The 18,226-nt window shown below is 49.1% G+C and overlaps 1 long non-coding RNA gene across 2 annotated transcripts in view; it reads left to right on the top strand.

Moving 5' to 3' along the window:
* LOC310828243 overlaps positions 1 to 17,838 on the top strand; it is a 66,264-nt gene extending 48,426 nt beyond the window's left edge. For both annotated transcript variants that reach the window (XR_014556773.1, XR_014556774.1), the window contains exons 2-3: positions 12,928 to 13,144; positions 17,200 to 17,838. This is a non-coding gene — a long non-coding RNA (uncharacterized lncRNA). The remainder of the gene's footprint in view (positions 1 to 12,927; positions 13,145 to 17,199) is intronic.
* Positions 17,839 to 18,226: the final 388 nt, after the last annotated feature.

Genomic DNA, 18,226 nt, shown 5'->3' with positions numbered 1-18,226 from the left:
CACAAGAGAAGCAAACCAGGGTAAGCAAAGACAAGTGGCAAGTACTGGCAGAATTAACCCCAGCGCTGTTCCCCTTAGTGAGCAAACCCCATTGCCATGGCAACAGACACACAGCCAGAAAAAAGCGGAGGAGGAGGGGGTGGAACAGGCTAGAAAGAGAGCATATTCATTATTCTCTAAATTAATATTGATTCCTTCCACTTAAATTATATATCTATAGTTTCGAAGACGAAAATGAATTAGACGCTTCTCACTCTTTTATACTGTATACCGTTGTTGCCTTTTTAAGCGCCTGAAAAACCTGCTTATTTCCACTGACCCCCTCCGGGTGAGATTATACTGAAAAAACCCTCCTCCCTCTTGAAAGCAGATTTGAGCAAGTGACTGTGTAGAACCAAATGTGTAGGCTAAATCTGCGACTATCCTGCGAAAAAAGTTGATGAACCACCGTCTCACTTTCAGCAAGTCATTTGTTTTGACAAGAGAGGAAAATATCTTATCATTAATCATTTCTAAGATTAAATTATTCTTTTAAGTACTTGTTACGCATTCTTGTAATGTGAAGAATCTCTATTAACAGACTATAATTTAGCAGTGATTACCTACCACTGATCGGGTACAATAGTTTTGGTTACTACTTTGAAAGAGAGCACACAGTGAAGAAATGATGGCATGAGGGACTGACAGCGACCTCACATTTGTAGACATTCATAGTGGCTTCATGTAATAGAAGGTATCTGGTACTCTGACATCTTCATGCTGGACATTTGGCCATTCCTGTTCCATATTGTTGAGCAGGGGTGGCGAACCTTTGACTAGGGTTGGTGCAACTATTGGGCAAAGGGAGGCAACTGCCTCAGGTGGCAGAAGAAGAGGAGTGGCTGCAGGACCACCTCCTTGGCTGTTTCCCTATGTTGGAGGGCAGAAGCAGGAGTGTCCTGCACCTCCTAAACTCGACCACAGCCCTCAGGTGTGCCGGGGGATTCTGCTATTCAGTTGCCAGCTTTGAAGTTTGAGTCAGCTCTCAATACAACCACCTTCTGGACATGGAAGGTGGGCACCATTTTGTGCTTTGCCTCAGGCAGCAAAATGTATTGGGCCAGCACTTCCTGTGACCCTCCAACTGTTGCTAAACTACAACTCCCATCAGCCCTGACCATTGGTCATGCCAGCTGGGACTGATGGGAAGTAGGAGTCCGAAAACATCAAGTTCCTCTCTCTGATGTTAAGCAAAGAAAGAAATCAAGGGGTTCATGTGGTGATGTGGAAAAGTTGCCAACTCTTGTGAAATATACTTAGAGTCGAGAGTGGATTTCATGCTCTTTATTCAGCTCATAGTGGTGAGGAGGAATGGAAGTTCCCCCAGAAAGTCTGCTTTATATACATTATTTACACAATGGGCCCCACGTGATTGGCTAATTCTGCGATTCACCTGTAGGCCAATCAGGTTGCGGATTCACTTCCACCTGGAGCTGGATTGGGTGGCTCCTGTGGACCAATCAGACTGCTGCATTCTGGACCCTATTGTTCTAGGACCAATCAGACTGCTGCCTTTTGGATCCCATTCAACTCAGTACATAAAATCTTGGAATGAAAATCTTGGTACCTGGGTAGGGTCTAGGGGCAGAGGTTGTGTCACACACACCTTAGAGGCAGAACCTACATGTGAGTAGGGTTTGAGTCCACACAAAACAGCTTGTTTATCTCAGGTGCCAAGGTACTGCATGTGCTTCCAGGTCATCTACAACGCAGCAATGCCAGCTACACATGATCTTCTCTGACAGCATATATCTAGGCAGATAAAACAATGGAGTGTTGGAACTATTAGAGCTTTGCTGGAAATAATTTGCCAGGCAGTTTGAGGATAGGGTGGCCATGTTTCTTATTTTACAAAGAACAGTTCTCTCTTTCAAGGGAGTGTCAGAATACAGTCCTCTAGTTGAAGAAAGGTGTGGTTCAAGTCCAGTTTAAGATAATAATAAAAATTGCAAGAAGGAAGAGCAGGAGAGTTTGAAGTGGACCACCACCACCACCACCACCACCACCAATAATAATAATAATAATTTATTATTTATACCCCGCCCATCTGGCTGGGCCTCCCCAGCCACTCTGGGCGGCTTCCATAGAAACCAAAAGTACAGTAAAATGTTAAAAACTTCCCTGAACAGGGCTGCCTTAAGATGTCTTCTGAATGTCAGGTAGTTGTTTATCGCTTTGACATCTGCTGGAAGGGCGTTCCACAGGGCGGATGCCACTACCGAGAAGGCCCTCTGCCTGGTTCCCTGTAGCTTTGCTTCTCGCAATGAGGGAACCGCCAGAAGGCCCTCGGCGCTGGACCTCAGCATCCGGGCGTCCGGACATTAGAAGCTGGACATTAGATTGAGCAGGCATGGGTCACCTGATCCCAGTAATCCCAGTTTTCTCCATTATGATGAGACATACTGCATTTCTATTTAAATTACTTCTAAATTTGCACCTGTACATATAAATTATGCAAAGTGTATGCATATATTTGCCCACTTTTTTTGGTGTAAGTGGACGCCTCATTTGAGGGCAAAATTGCTTTTCTCCATGCTGACTTGAATGCTGCTGTTATTAGGGAGTCAGGTGAGTTGTCTTGTATAACATCTAACCTGATTTTGAGGGACCAGTTTCAGCTGATGAGGTCTGAGGATGTGGATGAGGTGCTTATAGCAGCTGAACTCATGACATGCTCTCTTGTTTTTTGCCCATCACGGCTTCTTCAGGCTAGCTGATGGGGTTGGCTGGGTGGGTCCAGGGAGTGGTCAACACATCTCTGCATGAGGGAGCAGTGCGGCCACATTGAAGGAGGCAATAATACAGACCCTCCTAAAATAAGCCTTCCTAGACCTTGAGGTATTTGACAGCTGTCACCTGAACATAAATATTTCCATTTTCTGGGTAAGGTGTTAAAGAGAGCAGTGATGGTTCAGTTGCAGACATGCCTGGAGGAGCACAGTGACTGAGCATTTTAAGTCTGGATTCAGGTCCTGTCTAGGAACAGAACTGGCCTTGGTCACTCCTCAGTGCAGCTCTTTCCAGAACTGATAAACTCCTCAGCTCCTGGATCTGGAAACCAGACACATAATGCTTCGCAGCCATTACTGGATACAGCCCTACAAGAAGGAATAAAGGTAAAGGTAAAGGTACCCCTGCCCATACAGGCCAGTCGTGTCCGACTCTAGGGTTGTGCGCCCATCTCACTTAAGAGGCCGGGAGACAGCGCTGTCCGAAGACACTTCCGGGTCACGTGGCCAGCGTGATGAAGCTGCTCTGGCGAGTCAGCACCAGCGCAGCACACGGAAACGCCGTTTACCTTCCCGCTATAAAGCGGTACCTATTTATCTACTTGCACTTAGGGGTGCTTTTGAACTGCTAGGTGGGCAGGAGCTGGGACCGTAAGACGGGAGCTCACCCCGCCGCGGGGATTCGAACCACCGACCATACAATCGGCAAGTCCTAGGCACTGAGGTTTTACCCACAGCGCCACCCGTGTCCCTACAAGAAGGAATAGGACCACTGTAAAACAGTGCCCTCACGGCAACAGTCCTAGGAGGTTATAACGGTCCATTGTATTGAAAGCTGCTGAGAGATCAAGCAAGAGCAACAAGGTTGCGCTTCTGTCCTTCTCCAGAAAAAGGAGTGACCAAGGCCAGTTCTGTCCCTAGACAGGACCTGAATCCAGACTGAAAATGCTCAAAATCATTGTGCTCCTCCAGGCATATCAGATATAAGATTTTGGGAAGTTTCTACCTAGAACCTTCTCTTCACTGGAGGGTTAAGAAGCCTCTGTGGTGAAGAATGCCTATGATCAACATAGGCTGATACTCTGCCTCTGACCTTTCCAGGACATGGATAGCTTGGCCACTGTAACTCATGACTACTTCAGTGGGCTCTTGTGGGGTTTCCCCTGAGACTTACTCTTTCTAAGCCAAATTATCGGGGCTTACAGCAATAACTTTACTTTACTTCTTTTAAAACACCCCTGACTGATTCACACATGCACATGTCTCAGCCATCAATTGTTCAATATTCAATCCTCAATGACTCACAGGCAGTTGTGTCTGAAATGCTGTCAGGCAGTATGGAAAACTTGCGAAATAAATATATTCATAAATTATGTTGTCCTCCTTGCCCACATGTAACTCTGACATGATAGCCAAGATGCCTGAGACTTCCACCCCTTGCTAGCTCTTAAAGGATGTACCATGTGCACAGTGGCTCCTACATTGACTTGGGTAGGTCAGAAGACATCAGCCATCTGAAGGATCTTTGTGAGTGAAAGGTTTGCCAGTTGAATGTGATTTGACTTAAGAGTTGTTTCGAAAAGATTGTGCAGCTGATAGCTTCTCATTTGGGTGCACAGCTGAGGAAGAGGTGAGGAGGAATACATTATTTCATCAAAGCCTGCTGCTTTTAAATGAGGTGAAATCCCTCCAGCAGGAAGAGAGATGCCATCGATTCAGAGTCTGTGTCAGTTAATATTTCTCTTTCCTTAGCAGCACCCTTCTTATTGGTGTCTTCACCAATCAGTGTTGACATCAACAATGTAATGTGCTCCTTTATTTGTGAGACAGGGGATATTCTTCAAAAGACCAAGCAGAGAGAGGCTGCTTTTGCAAAAAAAGAAGAGCAAGAAACCCCTGAGGCTCCTTCATTTGGTGCTGCATCTATAGCAGCAGCAAGTCTCAGATACTACAAGGTTCCTGCTGTGCTCTTGAACCACAAACTGCAGTTAGGGTCAGTTATGGAGACGGCACCACAAGACACTTGTGCCCTTGTGCTGTAGCTCCTATTGACAAAGGACTGGTCCACATAACATAGGCATTCAGGGAACAGGTCCTCGCTCAATGGGAGAGCACTTTCTGCACAGGTAGAAGGTCCCAGATCAGTTCCCTGGCACCTTCACACAGCACATGTGTCAGGGGTTCAGAAGGAGAGACACAGGAGGGGGAGCAAATGGAGAGTGAGGAGGAGGAGTATGAGGGGGGCGCAGGCAGTGACAGTGGCCAGAGTTATTCCACAAGCCTCTCTAGCGAATCGGAGGACTCACAGAAGGGAGCGCCGGTGGGCAGAGCGAGGGGGGCTCCAGGGGGGAAGCCCCAGGAGGAAGGGGCTAGCGGGGAGTCCCTGAGCAGCAGTTGGAAATCAGGACCAGCTTCTCCACCAGAGCGCAGTGGGGAGGGGGAGTCCCAGGAGTCGGGACCAGTGTCCTCACCACCAGAGGGAGGAGAGGAGTCAGGTTTGGCAACGCCCACATCAGGAAGCGGGGAAACGGTCAGAAGGAAAGTCACCGGCTGGGCGCGCGCGCCAAGTTCAAATGTACAGGAGCGCGGCACAGCGGGGAGCCCGGGAAGGGAGCCAGGTCCTAAAGCCCGCCGGAGGGAGGGGCAAGACTCAGGAGGCTCAGCGTCAGAGGAGTCCAGGAAGGAGGAAACCCCAGAGGGCAGAAGGACCCAGCGAAGGAAAGAACAGCGTAAGAGGTGGAGCCGGGCTAGAATCTTAAACTGGTGTGGGTGGAGCAGTGAGTCAGAGGGGACTTAGCCGGTCTAGCGTCGAGACGTGGGTCTGCGCGCCCAGAGCTTGGAAATGGAAACTAAACTTTAATAAAGACTTTTGTATATAACATCCACTGGGCGTTGGTCCTCTGTGAGCTGGGACCTAGCGGCAGTCCTGACAGTAAGTCCCCTCTCACATTTTCCACCAATTTTACAACCTCGTGGAGTGTGGGAAAGCGGCGAGGCGTGAAGATTGGTGCTTCGCGAGCTCACGAAAACCAGGGAAATGACTACCGAAGAGAAGATAGCGAGTCTGCAAAACGCAGTGACGCAGCTGACTGCAGAAATTGCGGCGTCCAGAAAGAAGGAGCAGGAAGCAGCTGTTACCTGCCAGGATCTGCGAGCCAGGTTAGAAGTGCTAACTACACAGAGGCTACCGGCCACCAGACCAGAAGGGATTGGGCTGGGGAACAGAGGAGGGAGCCTTGTGTCTCACTTCAATGGGGACCTGCAGGAGTATCCTAACTTCAGAGCAGATGTAATATATGCACTGCAGCTGCTTGACAAGGACTTTAAAAATGAGGAAGAAAGAGTGGGATTTATTGTTTCGCATTTACGGGGAGAGGCGAAATCGTGGCTGCGCAATCTCTGGAGAGATAAGGATCCAGCCCTCCAAAATGCGGGCGCCTTCCTTAAAGTGATGGATGCGTGTTTTTTGTCTGAGATTGATGTGGATATCGCTAGGAAACAGATTCACGGACTAAGACAAGGTAGAGCCACTGTAAGGCAATATCATTCACGATTTTTCGCATTGGTGAATGTATTGGGCTGGGAGAGAGAATCGTCTGCCGTCAGAGATCTGTTCTGGGAGGGGCTGAACGGAGCTGTGAAAGACGAAATTGCAAGGGGGGAGAGACCCCAAACCACCAAGGACATTGTGGAGAGGGCACTCACCATTGGGGTTAGGCTGGAAGGACGCCCTTGGGACAAAGAGGAAGGGCATTGGGGACGCACGCCAACGAAAGCACCACCCCCCTTTCCCAAGGAAGCGGCGCGCGCTAGATCCCTGCCTTCACTGGGAGGGGGAGAGGAGCCGATGGAGATAGGTGGTGCTAAGGCTCAGTCAGCACACGGAGCCCTAACGCCGGGAGCAGTCAAAATGAAGCCTCCTAGAGGGACCAGGAAGTGCTACATCTGCGACAGTGCTCAACACATGGCGAAAGAGTGTCCCCAGCGGTTTCACAAGCACACTGCAGCCGCAGCGACAGTAACAGAAGCAGTTCAGCTGAGTGAATCACAGCAGGAAAACTCCACTGTCTGGCTGGAAATGGAGCCACTGGGGGCCAGCCAGACAAGTCAGTGAAGCAATCCCCAGTAATGTTACAGCCCACAGACCCCCTCCCACCCAAACCAGTAGTGCAGCTCACCGCATCCCTTCAACTTCCCAATGGGCTCACTGTGGAAATCCCCATTACCATTGACTCTGGGAGCAATGCAGATTTTATAGGCATGGACTTCATCCAGCAACATGGCATAGCCCTTCTGCCAGCGACGGTACCTCTGAACGTCGTCACGGTGGACGGCAGGGAGCTACTGGGAGAGCAAGTGCTACAGCAGACGCCGCCAATGGTGATGCGCATTGGTAATCACCGCGAAGTCATCAGCTTCAACGTCACCCGCCTGTCAGACACGCCCATAGTGTTGGGAATGAGTTGGCTGGATAGGCACAGCCCGGCATTAGCTTGGTACCAGCGGCAACTGACCTTCGGCTCCTCCTACTGCGCAGAAAACTGCATCCTGGCTGACTTGGACGATGAGGGGCACGAGGATGGACCACAGCTGAACTTGGGCATGTTGCAAGCGGTACCTAACAAGTACAAAGAGTTTTTGGAGGTCTTCTGCGAGAAAGAAGTGGACAAGCTGCCTCCCCACAGACCCTACGACTGCAAGATTGACCTCCTGCCGGGGGCGACGCTCCCGACGGGGAAGCTGTATTCCATGTCTGAGGATGAATTGCAGGAGCTCAGGGAGTTCATAGATCACAACTTGAAGCGGGGATTCATCCGAGAGTCCAAGGCGGTGGGGGGCAGCCCTGTATTCTTTGTAAAGAAGCGGGACACGCCCCAAAAGAGGCTTGTAGTTGATTACCGCGTCTTAAATGCGAAAACTAAGCCCTCAGCCTTCCCTATGCCCAAGATCGATGACCTGCTGGCGACGGTGAGGAAGGGTCGCATCTTTACCAAGTTGGATCTGCGCGGAGCGTACAATCTCATTCGCATGAGGGAAGGTGACGAGTGGAAAACGGCCATGTTTACGCCGCTGGGTACCTATGAATATAGAGTTATGCCTTTTGGATTACAAAATGGCTCCCACTGTTTTCAAGCATTCATGCATCATGTCTTGGCGGGTCTTCTCTACAAGAAGTGCGTCTGTTTCCTGGACGACATCCTCATCTTCTCGGAGTCGCCGGAGGCTCACGAGAGAGATGTCAGGGAAGTACTGCAGCGGCTGCGGGAGCACCGGCTTTACGCCAAGCTGGAGAAGTGCCAGTTCGACAAGACGGAGGTGGACTTCCTGGGCTACAAACTGTCCAACAAGGGACTCGCCATGGACAGTACCAAGGTACGGGCAGTGCTGGACTGGAAGAGCCCACGCAATCGAAAGAGATTTGTCGGCTTTGCCAACTTTTATCGCAAGTTCATCAAAGGTTTCGCCATGCAGACAGCGGCCATCACTGACACCCTCAGTTCCAAGAAGAAGAAGTTCATCTGGACGGAGCAGGCAGAGCAGTCCTTTCAGAAGCTCAAGCACCTCTTCGCGTCCGAGGAACACCTGCTACACGTGAACCCCAGCAGGCCCATGAGAGTGGAGACGGACGCGTCAGACAGGGCCGTGGGGGCCGTCCTGTTGCAGCAAGACCACCAGGGGGACTGGAGGCCGTGCGCTTTCTACTCCAGGAAACTCAGCAAGTCGGAGCAGAACTACACCATCTGGGACAGGGAGTTACTGGCCATACATGCAGCCTTCAAGGCGTGGCGGCATTTCCTCGTCGGGGCCAAACACACGGTGCAGGTCCGTACAGACCATAAGAACTTGGAGTACTGGCGCACGGCGAGGTTCCTGAACCAGAGACACATCCGCTGGGCGGAGTTCTTTGCAGATTTCGACTTCAGAATAGAATACATCCCTGGAAACAACAACATCATGGCGGACGCGCTGTCCAGGAAACCGCAGTATCTCGAAGAAGAGGCGCCGGCGCCGGCCAAGCATATTTTCGCACCAAAGGCGTGGGCATGCGCGTCAGCCACGGTGGACCTGAACGCAGTGTGTCGCGCGCTGCAGACGGACTCCTTCGCGCGAGCCAAGATGGAGGAGGTGCGTAGCGGCACGGCGAGGGACGACGACTTCCAAATACGCGACGGCCTGCTCATCCGCAAAGGAGCCCTCTACGTGCCAGGAGACAACCTCCGCGCGAGGGTCCTGCAACAGCTGCACGACGCGCCCAGCGCGGGACACTTTGGCAAGGAGAAGACGGTGGACCTTGTAGCCAGAGACTTTTGGTGGCCCAAGATGAGGGGGGATGTCGCGGAATACGTCAAGAGGTGCGACACCTGCCAAAGGGCCAAACCAGTACACCAGCCGCCGGCGGGCCTGTTGGAACCGCTACAGACACCGTTCGAACCGTGGGAGAGGGTGGCCCTGGACTTTGTCACGGATCTGCCCAGCTCGAGAGGCAAGACGGCAGTACTCGTGGTAGTAGACTTGTTCACCAAGATGGCCCACTTCATTCCTTGCGCGAAGGTGGCCACAGCCGAGCAGACCGCCAAGCTGTTTATAGACCACGTGTTCAAGGTGCACGGCCTACCACGGTCCATCCTGTCCGACAGGGGGCGCCAGTTCATATCCAACTTCTGGCAAAAGCTGATGGGTTTCCTGAACGTCAAGGTCAGCCTGGCGTCGGCGCGACACCCGCAGACTAACGGACAGGCGGAGAGAGTCAACGCCATCATGCAGCAGTACCTGAGATGCTACGCGAACCAGCAGCCCTCGACCTGGGTGGACTACCTACCGCTAGCCGAGTTTGCCTACAACAACACGAAACACATGTCCACGGGGGTGACACCGTTTTTCGCCAACAATGGGCGGCATCCCAGAACCTTCCCGGGTTTAGAGAAAGTGAGGGAGGGGGAGCCGCAGGGAGCAGAGGCCGTGGCAGCGGAGTTGCAGGAGATCCACGAGCAGCTCAGGAGGCAGTTAGAGATGGCGAAACAGGCTTACAAAGTGCAGGCAGACCGACACAGGAGGGTTGGGGAAGACATCCGGGTAGGAGACTGGGTCTGGTTAGCAGCCCAGGCGGTTCCGGCCAGATCGTTGGCCAAGAAGAAGCTCGGGCACAAGCAGCTAGGGCCTTACCAAGTAGAGGCGCAGATCAACCCAGTGGCCTTCCGGTTAACACTACCGGAGGGGTCCAGAATGCACCTGGTCTTTCATAGATCAGTGCTCACACCCTACAAAGAGCCCCACAGGTTTCAGGCACCAGGGACAGCGCCAGACCCGCTCAGGGAAGCGCCCAAAAAGGGGGGGTCGCCGAGAAGGGGGCCACTCAACGAAGCCACAGAGATTTTAGACTCAAGGTGGGGGGAGGACGGGATTGAATATCTTCTCGCCACAGAGGACACCCCGGCCAGCGCCAACAGGTGGGTGCCGGATTACGCATTGGAGGAGCAGTTGCTCAAGGAAGAATTCCATACACTTTTCCCGCACAAGCCTATGCCGACGGGCTTTTTCGATGATTGTCTGTTCACACCCACACTCTCGGCCAGCACTTTCCGGGGTTTCTCGTCAGCGGAGGACTCGGCTCCGGGAGGCAGCTCCCCAGAGGGATCGCTCTCAGGTTTTGGCACGGGGGGATCTTATTGGTGGGAGGACCAACCCGAAGTGGGATGGCGCAGAGACATGCCGGAGGGACCCTGGGAAGTGGCGTCACCTCAGGCGACAGGGGGAGAAGGGGTTTTGAGTGATTTGGGGGCGGCCTCAGATTTCGAACACACCGCCCAGGAGATGGAAGCGGAGGGAATCGCAGTCGACGAGCCCATGGAGGACTTTCCGGACTTATCACGATGGCTGCACGCCTCGGGGGACGAACTGTATCCTGAACTCACCCCGACAACTCTAGAGCACCCGGAACCCGCACCTGAAGAGGGGGAGGGGGAAGGGGGGGCTTCGAGGGGGGAATGGATGTCAGGGGTTCAGAAGGAGAGACACAGGAGGGGGAGCAAATGGAGAGTGAGGAGGAGGAGTATGAGGGGGGCGCAGGCAGTGACAGTGGCCAGAGTTATTCCACAAGCCTCTCTAGCGAATCGGAGGACTCACAGAAGGGAGCGCCGGTGGGCAGAGCGAGGGGGGCTCCAGGGGGGAAGCCCCAGGAGGAAGGGGCTAGCGGGGAGTCCCTGAGCAGCAGTTGGAAATCAGGACCAGCTTCTCCACCAGAGCGCAGTGGGGAGGGGGAGTCCCAGGAGTCGGGACCAGTGTCCTCACCACCAGAGGGAGGAGAGGAGTCAGGTTTGGCAACGCCCACATCAGGAAGCGGGGAAACGGTCAGAAGGAAAGTCACCGGCTGGGCGCGCGCGCCAAGTTCAAATGTACAGGAGCGCGGCACAGCGGGGAGCCCGGGAAGGGAGCCAGGTCCTAAAGCCCGCCGGAGGGAGGGGCAAGACTCAGGAGGCTCAGCGTCAGAGGAGTCCAGGAAGGAGGAAACCCCAGAGGGCAGAAGGACCCAGCGAAGGAAAGAACAGCGTAAGAGGTGGAGCCGGGCTAGAATCTTAAACTGGTGTGGGTGGAGCAGTGAGTCAGAGGGGACTTAGCCGGTCTAGCGTCGAGACGTGGGTCTGCGCGCCCAGAGCTTGGAAATGGAAACTAAACTTTAATAAAGACTTTTGTATATAACATCCACTGGGCGTTGGTCCTCTGTGAGCTGGGACCTAGCGGCAGTCCTGACAACATGGTTAAACTGATGGCTTTAAAAGGGATTGGACAAATTCATGGAGGAAAAGCTTGTCAATGGCTACTAGTCATGACAGCTATGCTCTGCCTCTATGATCCGAGGCAGTAATGCTTTTGAATACCAGTTACTGGAAGCCACAGAAGGAGAAAGTGCTCTTGTTCTCAGGTCCTGCTTGTGGGTTTCCCACAGGCATCAAATTGAACAGGCTCTTCTTATCTCTGGTTGAAGTTGGGGAAGACTTCTCTTTGGAACTCTGGAGAGCCTCTGTCAGCCAAGAGTTGTCAGCTCAGCTAGATGGACCAAAACTCTGACTTGGTGGTTGGTAGCTTCGTGTATTCTTCCCATTTCAGCTATAACCAGACCAATGGAAACTTTGTGCTTACAAAAGATCACCATGCCGTGATGAATTCTGTAACCTGTATACATTCTGCAAAAAAAGCAAGTGTGTGTGTGTGTTATCTTGGTTTGCAGAAATGATTTTGCATGGCAGAGGGAGCCTTTTCTATAGGCCAAACAACCTCTCCTGTACCCTAACTTCTGAGATTTAGAATGACAGGGTGCAGCTTGACACAGAATCGTGTCACTGGTCCTTCAGTTTTATATTATGTAGAAATGCATTCTAGCCTAGGAATGTCCACAAACTCTTTCAACATCTTGCCTTCTGCTCATGTAGACCAGGCAAATGATTCTCTGGATGGTGAATCCTGTACCAAACATGGTGCCTTAAAGTGGGATGGGGACTGAGAAATACACCTGGAAGTGCTGATAACACCTTGTAGGGGAAGCCTATATCGGAGTTATTTTGAGTAACCAATGCGCTTATATAGCACATCATCTGGTATCAGCCTCCTCTGATCTTCTGCTGCCCCATGACAAGGCTTCTATGAGTGACAGGCCATGTCATCCACAGTGCTCCTTTTGCTGGCACTGGTGTGTCCACCAGGGAGGGATATCTGCTTCTTGTGTGCAAAAGCAACAGACCAAAGGTACAATCTTCAGCAGAAGTCGCTTCAGATGACTGGGAATTGAATGAGAGCAGGGGCCAGGGATGATTGGAGCTGTACTATGATAACACCTGGAGAGTCACAGTTCCTTCACCCCTGCTCTAACCATTACACTGTACTTGCAACATTAAAAATCTACAAGTCAGATGACAGAAAAACAGAAGATCCATTAAAGAGCATTAATTTTTTTTGAAAGGCAATCTGATTGGACCAAGTATTTTGATCTACCTGTAATAACCAATGGGTTTCAAACATTCACATCAGGGCAGAGCAAGAATTAAAAAACCAATTTAACACAATGGGTGAATTAGCTTGCAAATGTATCAAGCTCTCTGAATTGCACTCACCAATAACAGATTCATCTCAGATTTGTTTTATTAATATTATTATTTTATTTTAGAGCTGCTGGAGAAGAAATTGGCGTTCCTGGACAGCACACCCTTAATCTTCAAGCATCCTTCTGCCATGTTCTTTTTCTGCTGCTCCCAGTGTCTCAGCAGAGGAAAGTCAATTCCTTGGATATTTTAAAGTCCTCTAAGTAATGAGGAGTGTGTTGGACTCCCATTTCTTTCAGCAAAGCTGCATTCATTCATTGTGCATCTAATGTGTCGGCCAAGGTAACTGCATTGATTTCAAAATACCCACCTTGATGCTTGCGCAAGTCACCTGAAATGAAATGGGCCATGCAATTTGAAATGTCAATATATCTTACGTCCTGATTCAGACATGATTGATGCTGCCTTGCCGACATCACTTATCAGGGTAGCTGGAGTATCATATACATGGGAAGGATTTGTGCGCAGTCAGTGCATTCCTTTGGGCCACGGATCTTTGAAGTGCAAATAATGCTGCATAACATGGGCTGCTTCATGTGAGAAGTGCCTTTTACCCATGGTGTGGATCAGGGGCATTGTTAAGGGGAGCCTCAGGGGGACATCAACATATGCAAATATTATGCAAATTTGTATCATGGGCCTGTGCCCCAAGCCTTTTAAGCACTTCTAGCAATGGCCCTGGTGTGGCTATATAAGATGCCAATACAGATAACTGCTTTTTGTATAACAGCATTTAAGCTGTGTACACACCATATATTTAAAACACAGTTAAAACACATAGCTCCCACCAATGAACCCTCGGAGCTGTGGTTTGTTAAGGGTGCTGGGAACTGTAGTGGTGTGAGGGGTAAACTACAGTTCCCAGGGTTCTTGGGGGGAAATCCACATGCTTTGACTGTATTTTAAGTGTACTGTGTGCATATAGTCCATGTTTAAACTGGGTCACTGGATGAGGCAATGGAGATCCATGTGAAGCAATTCCAGTGACTCAGACCATAAATGAATCTATGTGGAGAACACCCCTGGAAAAATGTTTGCATGATGACAACACCATCCCCCATGCTCCCCTTCAGCAGGGGAACTGAGCTCTTTCATTCTGTCAGCATAGCTGGGTTGACACAAGTCCATGCCTGAAGAGACCACTGTGGTCTAGAAGGTTCTAGAATCTGTCTTTGCAAAAGAAGCCATCGGTTTGTTCTCCTTCCCATGGTGGGATTGGTTTTGGCAGAGGATGTGCACACATTCCTTCCCTGCTGGCGATTCCTTTATATATCTTGTGTGTTCTCGGAGTTGGGCCTGTTTAACTCTACTCTTGGGCCCAGCTAACTGGCTGAAGAAGTTTCTTCTTCTTCTTTGCTATGGTTTAACTCTTTTGGACAAAACCATCTGTCAGCAGCTGTGAAAGGACCAAGTTTTTCCCAGATGTGACAGGGAGCTGATTCAGAGCCAGCATTTATTAACAGGCAGAGTGTTTGACTTTGACCTGGGATTGGTTTGGGTGGTGAGACCACACTACAGTCCAGATTGGTTTAATATCCATTACCTCTCCCTAGAGTTATGAAAGAGCAGGGAATTGCCAAACTACAGATCATAGGATTCATGGGATGGTAGGGAGAGTCAGGACACTCACATTCATGTAGGTTATGAGACAGAGTTATCTCAGTCACATATCAGCCAGGAATCCTCAGTTCAGACTGGACATAAGAATCTGCTAAACTGAGCAACAGCTCCATCTAGCCCTGTATTGTCTATCATCCAGAGTCTCCTCAGAGACTCAGGTAGAGTAGAAGTCATTCTTACCTCCTGCTCCTTGCCAAGGGATTGAACGTTGGCATGATTTCTATGTAACGTATGTGTTCTGCCACACAGCTCTGGGCCCCAACTACAAAAATACAGCCACTCTATCCCCCTAGCTGAATTTGAAGTTGTGGGGATGTTCAGGGAGGCAGGAGAGGATATATTGTTTAATTATATCCTTCCCAATTTGTGTTAACAAGTTCTACAATTTAGCAGAGTAACATTCCCATTTTTAAACTTGCACAGCGGATAATGTTTTTGCCAGGCTTGTTTAAGCCTCTAAAATAAGTTTCCTGGTAATTCCCCTTTTATTCCCTCCTAAAAAGATAGATGCAACACAGTCTTGTATAAAATAGTTTATTCACAGTTTCATTCAGTTCACAAAAGGATCCCTGAAGGCAGGCTTAAGTTACAAAATATATACACTTGGAATCCATCCCATAAGGAGATAGTTCCTTTGTCCTCTTTGGCTAAGAGAGCATCTCAGGCTGATGCTTCTTCGATGAAAGCAAAATGGAGAAGAGAGAGATGTGGTGGCCAGTCCTGTGCTTTTGTTACCTGCACAGGTAAAGTCACACTCACCTCTGGTCACATGTAGAGGAAGTTTGTGCCGGCAGAGGAGGAAACAGGAAGTTTATCTACTGGCTGGACAAACATCCCTCTTCATGTCTAAACATGTCCACTCTAGGAATGTTGTATTTAACTGCTCTGTGTTTCACACCCCACAGAAGTCAGGACCTCTTATACCCTAAGGACACTTATATCCCCATTTGTTTTTCTGCATATTTATGGCATTTACAACTCACCTTTCCTAAATGGACATGATTCCACTCTTCCATTTTAACTGCACACCAACCCTGAAGTAGGTTAGGCTGAAAGATAGTGATTGGCCCAAGGCCATCCAGTGGGGATTTGAAACCTGGTTCCTCAGGCCCTAGTTCAATGCTTCAATCATTGTATCGCAGTGACATGTCTAGACCAGAGGTGAGCAAACTTTTTCTGTTATACGATCAACATTCTAGACTAGGCTATGGCGGGAGGATAATCATGTTCTTGATAGCTTCCCCTGTCTTCTTCACCACAAATATGCCTTTTTCTCCATTCACCACCTTTCTGCATCATATACTGGCATCATATCCCCCACTCAGTCCTTTCAAGATGAAGGTCATAATGCTTGAATGCCAGAAATTTTCTTCTGTCTGCTAACACTGCACTGGACACCAAGTAATCTGTGGGTAGCCAAAATCTGTAACATTCCCAATCCCCAATGCTTCTGAATCCCATATCCCACAGTGATAGAACCGCAGGGAGAATTAACGCTGCTGTAATGCTTGGCACCTACGGGATGACATTTGGAGATGATCCCAGAATACATACATGGGGGCGGGATGATATTCTAACTGGTTATACACATACTTTTTCTCAAAAGGGACCTTCTGGAATAAGTGTTTGCATTCCTACTAGGCTGTGTCTATGTCACTGTCCTCATAAAATATATATGGGAATTAAATAGATGTGGCTGCGTTATATTGGAGTAAAATCACTGGTCCATCATTACTAATATTGCCAATGGTTCTCAGGTATCTTTGGAGAGTCACTCCCAGCCAGCTAGCGTATTCAAAACTGGGTTAGATTTACATTTACAGTTACATATACATACTACATACCCCCCCACACACAAATAATTTCTTATTTATACCCCGCCCATCTGGCTGGTTTTCCCCAGCCACTTTGGGTGGCTCTCAGTGGAATATTAAAAACATGACAAAACATCAAATATTAAAAACTTCCCTAAACAGGGCTGCCTTCAGATGTCTTCTAAAAGTCAGATAGTTGTTTATTTCCTTAATATCTGATGGAAGGGTGTTCCACAGGGCGGGCACCACTACCGAGAAGGCCCTCTGCCTGGTCCCTGTAACCTCACTTCTTGCAATGAGGGAACTGCCAGAAGGCCCTCAGAGCTGGACCTCAGTGTCCGGGCTGAACGATGAGGGTAGAGACGGTATACAGGGTCAAGGTTGTTTGGGGCTTTAAAGGGCAGCATCAACACTTTGAATTGTGCTTGGAAACATACTGGGAGCCAATGTAGGTCTTTCAGGACCGGTGTTATATGGTCTCAGTGGCCACTCCCAGTCACCAGTCTGGCTGCCACATTGTTGATTAGTTGGTGTGTGTGTGTGTGCGCGCGCTGTGATCACCACACACATGCAACAGTCAGGCACACACCACAGCTTGTTCTGTTGCCTGAGATGCAATCCTTCATTCAAGCCTAATTTCAGCAGTCGGAGAAGACTTTGTGGGTGCCAAGGGTGTCTCTGTGGGACCCTGAGCACCAGGTTGGCAGCTCCTGCCCTAAACTGCAACAGCCATGCACCAAATAATGTCCCCCTTTTTGTTCCACAAAGTGAAAGGCTTCATATATAGAACAGGACACAGAATTGGGCATTAGAAGAGCAGGGTCACTTCAGGGAAATCCTCAGGTCCAATGTGTACCAGCATTTTGTACAATAATCCATGTTTTCTTCTTCTCTCTTCCCAAGGCAGAGCCATGAGGGAAGTTCACGCTGATTGAAAGCAAGTTGGAGATGCACAAATATGTATGTATTAACATGCAATAAATCATGCAGAAATGCTAAATCACAACTGTAACCTTCTGATACTCTATGACATGATATCAATCAGCAGGCTTCTGTGTAAATATGTCTCTTTCTTGTGGGGTGCCTGCTAATCTACCCGGACTTCATCACTGGCACCATGTTAATTAATAGGCACAATTCATAATAAATAAATTATTTTCACCAGCTAAAACATGGAACTTTGTTTATTTGCCTATCTGAAAGTAAACATGCTACCCACCGACATCTGCTGAGAATGTGGCAACAAATGGATGACAGCAATGGTAATGAAGAGTGTCTGCTTTATTTATGTAACTGCAAACAGTTGTACACCCATTCATAATTCTTCCAGTAAGACGGAAGCCCACACAGAGCAGAGAGAAATGGAATCCAGACACCAGTTTGTGCAAATGAAGGACAGATTTGGTTGCACCATTCAAGCTTTCAGTTGTTACGGTATATTCTGTGACTGAAGCCACTGCAATTAGTGCTGGATTATAGCTACTGTAAAACCAGATTAACAATGTGCATTCATAAATTCATAGTATGAACTAAAATCATTTAAATGTGAAAAGGGAGGGGGATATTATTATTACTATTATTACTATTATTATTGCTTACATCTCACTTTTACAGTTTGGGCTTCTGAAAGCGGCTTGCAACAAACAAGAAAAACAATTACCACCAAACAAAATAAAAGAAACCTCAATTAATAAACAACACACACACAACAAATAAACAGATAGCAAAGAGGGATATTATTGCATTATAGTACCACAAAAGCTGGAGAAACACACACACTTCCAACTGTAGCATTTGTGAAGTGAAATATCCCAGGATTTTTGCAGGAAGCTATGGGGCATGCACCCACAGCAATAGGAAGCAACATGTCCACTCGGAAACTTTTGCAGGTGAAAAGAGAATTGAAGGTATATAACCACCTTGTTATAAG

This window comes from Podarcis gaigeae (genome assembly GCF_964106915.1).
Source record: "Podarcis gaigeae genome assembly, chromosome: 12".
Taxonomy (NCBI): domain Eukaryota; kingdom Metazoa; phylum Chordata; class Lepidosauria; order Squamata; family Lacertidae; genus Podarcis; species Podarcis gaigeae.
This window is presented reverse-complemented; position numbering and strand designations above follow the sequence as displayed.